Consider the following 6,931-nt stretch of genomic DNA (forward strand, 5'->3'; position numbering starts at 1 on the left):
GTGTTTTTTCGTCATTGTGTCTTTCAACTCATCATTATGTTTTTTTAAATACTAATAACACCGTTGTGTAATAATAATATATAAAAATAATGATAAAATAACAACAAATTATCTAATACATAAAACACAATGAGTAATACATGTTACACAATAACTTGAAACGTAAATCACAATGGTGAATACGTATAACACAATGACCTAAAACGTAAGACACAATGGTGAATACGTATAAAACAATGACCTAAAACGTAAGACACAATGGTGAATATATATAACACAATGACTTGAAACATAAAACACAATGGAAACAACATATTACACAATGACACAATAAACAACAAAAAAACATAATTAAAAAACCCATTAATTTTTTTTATATAACAATATGATACTCATATTAAAGATAAAAAACGCTTATTATTATGGTGATTTTTTTTTAAAAAAAATAATAATGTCGTATGAAAAAGCTATGGACATTTTAAAATGATGGGGGGATTAACATGTGTCTTGCATGTGAAGAGAGAAAGTCAACAAAGGTGGGTTATTAACTTCATGTCCTTTCCATCAATTTTATTTAATAAATTAATATTAGTCATTCAAATCTAAAATCAATGGACTGGATTTCTTCTCACCCTTCTCATTTTTATTGTCCTTTGTATTTTAACCTTATTCCAAGAATATTACTAAAAGATATAAACTAACAAAATATTTTGTGTTGGATTAAAATAAATTAAGAAAAAAATCAAATTAAATTGTTAACACTATATCTATATTTTAAATAAGTACGTAGCTTACTGTGTCACGTGTTGCAATTCTATAAGTCTAGATTGATAAAACATACTTTCTATATTACATGAAAGTATTTGCAATATTCTATTCGTGAAAAACATATATATTCAAAAAAATTTGGTGGGCACATGCATGACTTTCATTGCGTTTAAGTACAAGACTAAGAGCTTCACAATAGCATCTTCTAAGTGTGTTCTCTATTTATATTTTAAGTTGTTATGAGTCGAGGAAAGAGAAAACATTATTATTTATGAGTAATTTCAAGAAACAATATTCAATATCTAATTTTTGTATATATTTTGTAAGTGGTTGTGAATGAATGAGATAAAAAAGATAATGATAAAGGTATAAAAAAATTTATTTAATTAATAAAAGAGAAGAAAAGTAATGATTTTTAGTGTAATATGGAGACTAGAGATGTTCAACGAAACCGATTCCTGGAACCGAACCGGTGGACCTGAACCGGACCCGAACCGGTTACTACCCGTTTTTTGTAGGAACCAGACCCTATCTGATTCAACCCGATGATCCGTGACCGGTTCTTGCATTTCTGAGTGGGGGCGGGTAGGAACCGGAACCGAACCGGAACCGGTTCTGGAACCGAACCATCCGGAACCGGTTCCTAACTGGTTCTAGCCGTTGGATCGAATATAGCCGTTGGAAATCGTTTTTTTTGGCCGTTTTTTGACCGTTGGGGTCAAAAATAGCCGTTTTTTGGCTCCCCCAAGCACCCCACTACTAGTATAAATAGGTATTTGGTGTCATGGGTTCATCACAACACTCAAAACGCAAACCCGAACGCAAAAAAAATACAAAAAAACGCTATTACAACGTTTTGAGTTCTCTAATCTCTTGTTTTTTTATGTTAATTGTTTATTTTTATGTTAATTGTTTATTTTATTTTTCATGTTATACAAATACGAATCATAGTTTAGAATCCAAATCGCAAACGAAAAACGAAAAAAAAAAAAATTTTTACACTGTAACCGGTTGGAACCGGTTACGGTACAGGAACCGGGTTAGGAACCGGTAAGAACCGGTTAGATAGGTTAGGGGTCCGAGGGTGGGAGAACCGGTTCGGTTCCCTAACCGGTTCGAGCCTGGAACCGGTTTAAAAGGGGGTTTTGAATATAGGAACCGGTTAGGAACCGGTCCCAAACCGTTTTGAACATGCCTAATGGAGACAGAGATAAAAAATATACTACTATAAACTTTTACCAAAGTCAATGAGCTAGTGTTGGAGTAGTAAGGAAGAGACTTGATATTTCATGTGACCCATGTTCAATTCATGCCCACAACATTTAGTTAAAAAGGCATCAGAGTGATGATGAGAGACTAAGCGAGTATGTAGTTTTCACTAGTTGGATTCTTGAACTGAACGAGTTTATTTTACCACATTGTCATGCCTTCGGACGAGTGTTCACGGGCGTAGACCTTATGCGAGGGTTTTTCCCGGATCGAAAGATAAGTATCTCTCAATACAGTAAATTTAACCAGTAACCCATTTAGAGGATTCGTTAGCCGTTCAAACAAAATAAACTCTACCAAATTTCTATCTTTATGTAAATTTATATTACAATTTTTTAGACCATTGAAAACAAAGCATGCCGCCAATTCTGAATAAATATGCATGCATGGTTTAATACCATCCACATTAATAACAAGTGTATGTTGAATCGTGCATCCCGTAATATATATTATTAAGATAACCATTTATCACAACAAATGCCTCACCAAAACTAAAAGCCAAACCACCTGCTAAAAATCCAATGGCTAGTCCTCCCAAAGACCTTCACTTTGTGTTGTTTCCGCTAATGACTCAAGGTCACATGATACCCATGTTCGACATAGCCCGATTACTAGCCGAACGGGGTCCAACCGTCACCATGGTCACCACTCCTGTTAACGCCAAACGTTTCAAACCGGTCGTTTCTCGGGCAGTCCAAGACAACCTCAAGATTCAAGTTGTTGAACTTGAACTCGCATTGAGCGAAGTTGGTTTACCCAAAGGATGTGAGAATTTTGACTTGATCCCATCAGACGAACTGTTCCCAAAACTATTTATGGCTGCGACTATGTTAGCCGAACCGGCGGAAAACATGCTTCGGGGACTAACTCCGGCCCCAAGTTGCATCATTTCTGATAATCTTTTGGCTTGGACAAGTGATATAGCTCAAAAGTTTAATATTCCAAGGATTATTTTCCATGGGCCTGGATGCTTCACCTTCCTATGCTTACATATTGCAATATATACGAACGCGTTAGAGATTCGGAGTACTTCGTGCTCCCTGGACTTCCTGACCGCGTTGAACTTACCAGAGAGAAGGTAATTAGAGTTTGCATGTGTGGGTTTTGGTTTTTAAGTAGAAAATTGATTGGTTTTTGAATTTTCCTATCGGTTCGGTTATGAATTAATTTATTGGCCGGTTTTACATTTGGGTTAAAATAAAAATTGGTCTATGCCTATATCTTTTTTTTTAATTTAAACCAGAACGTTGGGTATTATTTGGGTGGTTATTTTGGTTTGTTTGCTTCAGTTCAGATTTGGAGCAACAGATAACCAAAACCAAACAATAATTTTTGATTTAAAAAACGAAAAATAAAAAACAAAACCAAACAGTCGGTTATTATTTTGAGTCAGTTATATCGGTTTGGTTTTAGAGCAAGGCATATGCGAAACTAAACAGTAACTTTCGTAAAAAACACACACACAGACACACACAAAAAAAAGGTTAAAAACAGACCTTCAGTAAGGCGGTGTTTCGGTGAGCTTTTAAATGTTGCTTATTAATTTGACTTTTAAAAAGCAAAAAGTATTTGACAAAACTCCTCCAAAAGCTTGAGAAATAGGGTTTTTGAAAAATCAAATAAGCAAGTTTGAAAAGCTTACCCAAACACCCCATAATTAGTTTGTGTGAGTTATTTCTGTTTTTCTTTGTCAATTTGATTTCAGTCTGGTTAATCGGCTCTTCTGCTCACCCTAAACGCAGGCTTGTAGTTGGGCTGGGAAAACCTTAAAAGAAGCTGCGGATTTTGTGGAATATGTACGAAAGGCAGAGCAAGATGCAAACGGGATTTTGGTTAATAGTTTTTACGAGTTGGAGCCTAAGTATGTTGAAGAACTCGCAAAGATAAAAGATAAAAAGATATGGTGTATTGGTCCAGTATCACAATGCAACAAAAGTTCCCAAGACATAGCTGAGAGAGGAAGCAAAGGTGCCATCGACGAACAAGATTGCTTGAAGTGGCTAGACTCTAAGGAGCCAGAGTCTGTAATGTTTGTTTGCTTAGGAAGTCTGGCTCGTGTTTGCACCGAGCAAAACATCGACCTCGCGTTGGGGCTGGAGTCATCAAACAAACCATTTATATGGTGCTTACGACACACAACCGAGGAGCTTGAAAGATGGTTCTTGGAAGAAGGGTATGAAGAAAGGGTGAAAGATAGAGGGCTCATAATCCACGGGTGGGCTCCACAAGTATTGGTTCTATCACATCATGCCGTGGGTGGGTTTATAACACATTGTGGGTGGAACTCGACTCTTGAAGCTGTTTCAGCTGGAGTCCCCATGGTTACATGGCCACAATTTGCGGACCAGTTTATAAATGAAAGGTTTATAGTAGATGTTTTGAAAGTTGGAGTGAAGATTGGTATGGAGGCTCCGGTTGTTGTTGGTGACCAAGATAAGTTTGGAGTGGTCGTAAAGAAAGAAGACGTGAAACGATCAGTAGAAGATGTTATAGACAAAGGAGAGGAAAGTGAAGCAAGACGACAGAGATGTAGAGAACTTGCAGCAATGGCGAAAAGGGCTATGGAGGATGGAGGTTCATCTCGCCTCAACATGACATCCATGATTCAAGACATTATTGAATTAGGTTTATAATTTGATTAATCTCTAATGTTATAATTTATAAAACATGGTGTATTTTTCTATGAAAATATGAATATTATAGTATTAAAATGTACATTTTGTTTTTGTGCTTGGGCTTCCTATTCTACATGACTTCTAAGTTGCAACTGTTTTGGTAAAAAATTACTGAAGTAATAATTGAACAAATTCGTTAAGTGAGGTAGTATTCTTCAATAATACGGTGAATAAATGAGGTAAAAGTAAGGGTGACACAATGATGTAAAGAGGAAAAACCTTAGATGCTCGTGAGGATCCTTGGAAAAAAAAACCACGGGAGGAGAAAATTACCCCCTACCTCAATTTATTAATAATGAAAATGGTGTCATACAACTCGAGAAGTGATTTCGAAATCAGCTACAGGACAGAGAGTGAAAGTGTTGTGTGGTAATTGAATGCGTCTTATTCACTGTTTCAACCTCATTATATTATATAGGAAAATAATCTAACTAATATCCATATAAATCCGTTATTTTGGTTTGTTCTCCACTCCTAGCTGTTATAGACTATTGGACTTTTTCTTTAAATTTTCGCGTGCTATTTGACTGAAAATCCGATTCTTTAGGCTGACCAAGTCCACTAGGTGTTGCATTACAAACCTCATGCAGTAACCTGCAAGTGTAATTTAGTAAGTAGAAATAACTGATTTCGAGGATCTCGGAGCTTTACTTGGTCAACACTCCAATCTGTTATAACTCTTTTCCACACGTTTTTTTCGGTTATTTAGTGAGCCTTTAACAGTTTAACGTGAATTAAGTCGCCAATATTCAGTTGCAAGAATAAATCAAAAGCCAAAGATCAAAATAACTGTTAGTAATCAGGATCTTGGGAAAGACGAAATCAGAAATCCCAGCAAAGATCCCGACAAGAATCCTTGAAATTAAATGGTAAGGATCCGAAGTCACAAAATTGATTCACAACGGCAACTATTCTAAGAGCATTCTCATTCCACCCTCTATCCCTAAATCAAAAATTACACTGAAATTCACTATATTTTCTCTCTCTATTTCAATTAAATAATACTTTTTATACCTTTTATCATTATATTTTCTCTTTCTTTCACTCACAACCACTTTCAAAATATATTAAAAAACTATATGGGGTGAACAGTAGGTTTTCAAATATACAGAAAAATCATTACTTTTTCTAAAATATAAAAACTCTTCACTCACAACACTCTGAATCACTCTCTAAATTATAAAAACACCCCTCACATCAAATGAAGGGTTGGATGAGAATGCTCTAACAACAGGGCCCACTTTAGGTGGGCTAGACACATAGGACCATAGACATCATAAAAATATTAGATTGGTTCTTACTTATATAAATTCTAAATAGAGAAAATTTATATTACAAAATATAATATCAGAAAAGTTGTTTTTAAGCATTACAAATGTATAGGTTACAGTAGTCACAATCTAATCGTTAATTTCACTCAAAATAACATTCATATTAAGTAGAGATGAAATAATCTACACAGTAACCGAAATTATTTATTTCGTTCAACATAACCAACATTCTAGCTGTACTTCAAATAATTAATAAACACCAAGGATTAAAGACAAATTATTTAAGAGCTTTAATGATGTTTATTTATTTTCTTTTCTTTTTGGCAGTTTTGGTCTGTTTCTTTACTATTTTTTCACGTTATTCACATATATGCACAAGTGACAAGTACGTCGAGCATTTGAGTAATCTATATTTGATCCCTCCACAATATAACCTCATTCCATCGATGGAAAGAGGGAAAAAAATGAGGTATGTGGGATGTGAAGCCCTTAAGAATTTTAAATATCAAAACGGATTATTAAGCATGGAAACTGAAAACATCTAGCTAATGCTTACCCTGGTTCTTCTTGTTGAGCTATAGTACTGTGTGATTAAGCATGATCTGTAATTACTAGAATATATAACTTACTGATTTAACTTATGACACAAGTTACACTACTACAGAAGTTGTCTCTTAGAAGCGGTTATAATGTAGCTTAGAAGCGGTTCTGGACCGCTTCTAAGCTCATCGCTTTTAATGGATTTTCTCTTTCTTTGAAGCGGTTTTATTTATTCATATTTATTTTGAAGCAGCTTTCCCTTTGAAGCGGTTTTTCTCTGAGAACCGCTTCTAACACAAATGCCAATATCCAGCTGATCAACAAAAATAAATCAATGATCATACGTACAGCTGATCTACAAATACCAAAATTATACAGCTTTGACTCCAAAACAAATCTGGATATTTA

General features: G+C 34.9%; 1 pseudogene across 1 annotated transcript; it reads left to right on the plus strand.

Moving 5' to 3' along the window:
- The first annotated feature begins 2,341 nt into the window (after positions 1–2,341).
- LOC143592153 (UDP-glycosyltransferase 73E1-like) lies at positions 2,342–4,730 on the plus strand (annotated as a pseudogene). The gene is made up of 2 exons (XR_013145864.1): positions 2,342–3,115; positions 3,780–4,730. The product of XR_013145864.1 is annotated as a UDP-glycosyltransferase 73E1-like (transcript).
- The last annotated feature ends 2,201 nt before the right edge of the window (positions 4,731–6,931 follow it).

The sequence above is a fragment of the Bidens hawaiensis genome, unplaced genomic scaffold, assembly GCF_021521415.1.
Source record: "Bidens hawaiensis isolate Kalapana, Puna unplaced genomic scaffold, B.hawaiensis_p1.1 tig00040547_1, whole genome shotgun sequence".
NCBI lineage: Eukaryota > Viridiplantae > Streptophyta > Magnoliopsida > Asterales > Asteraceae > Bidens > Bidens hawaiensis.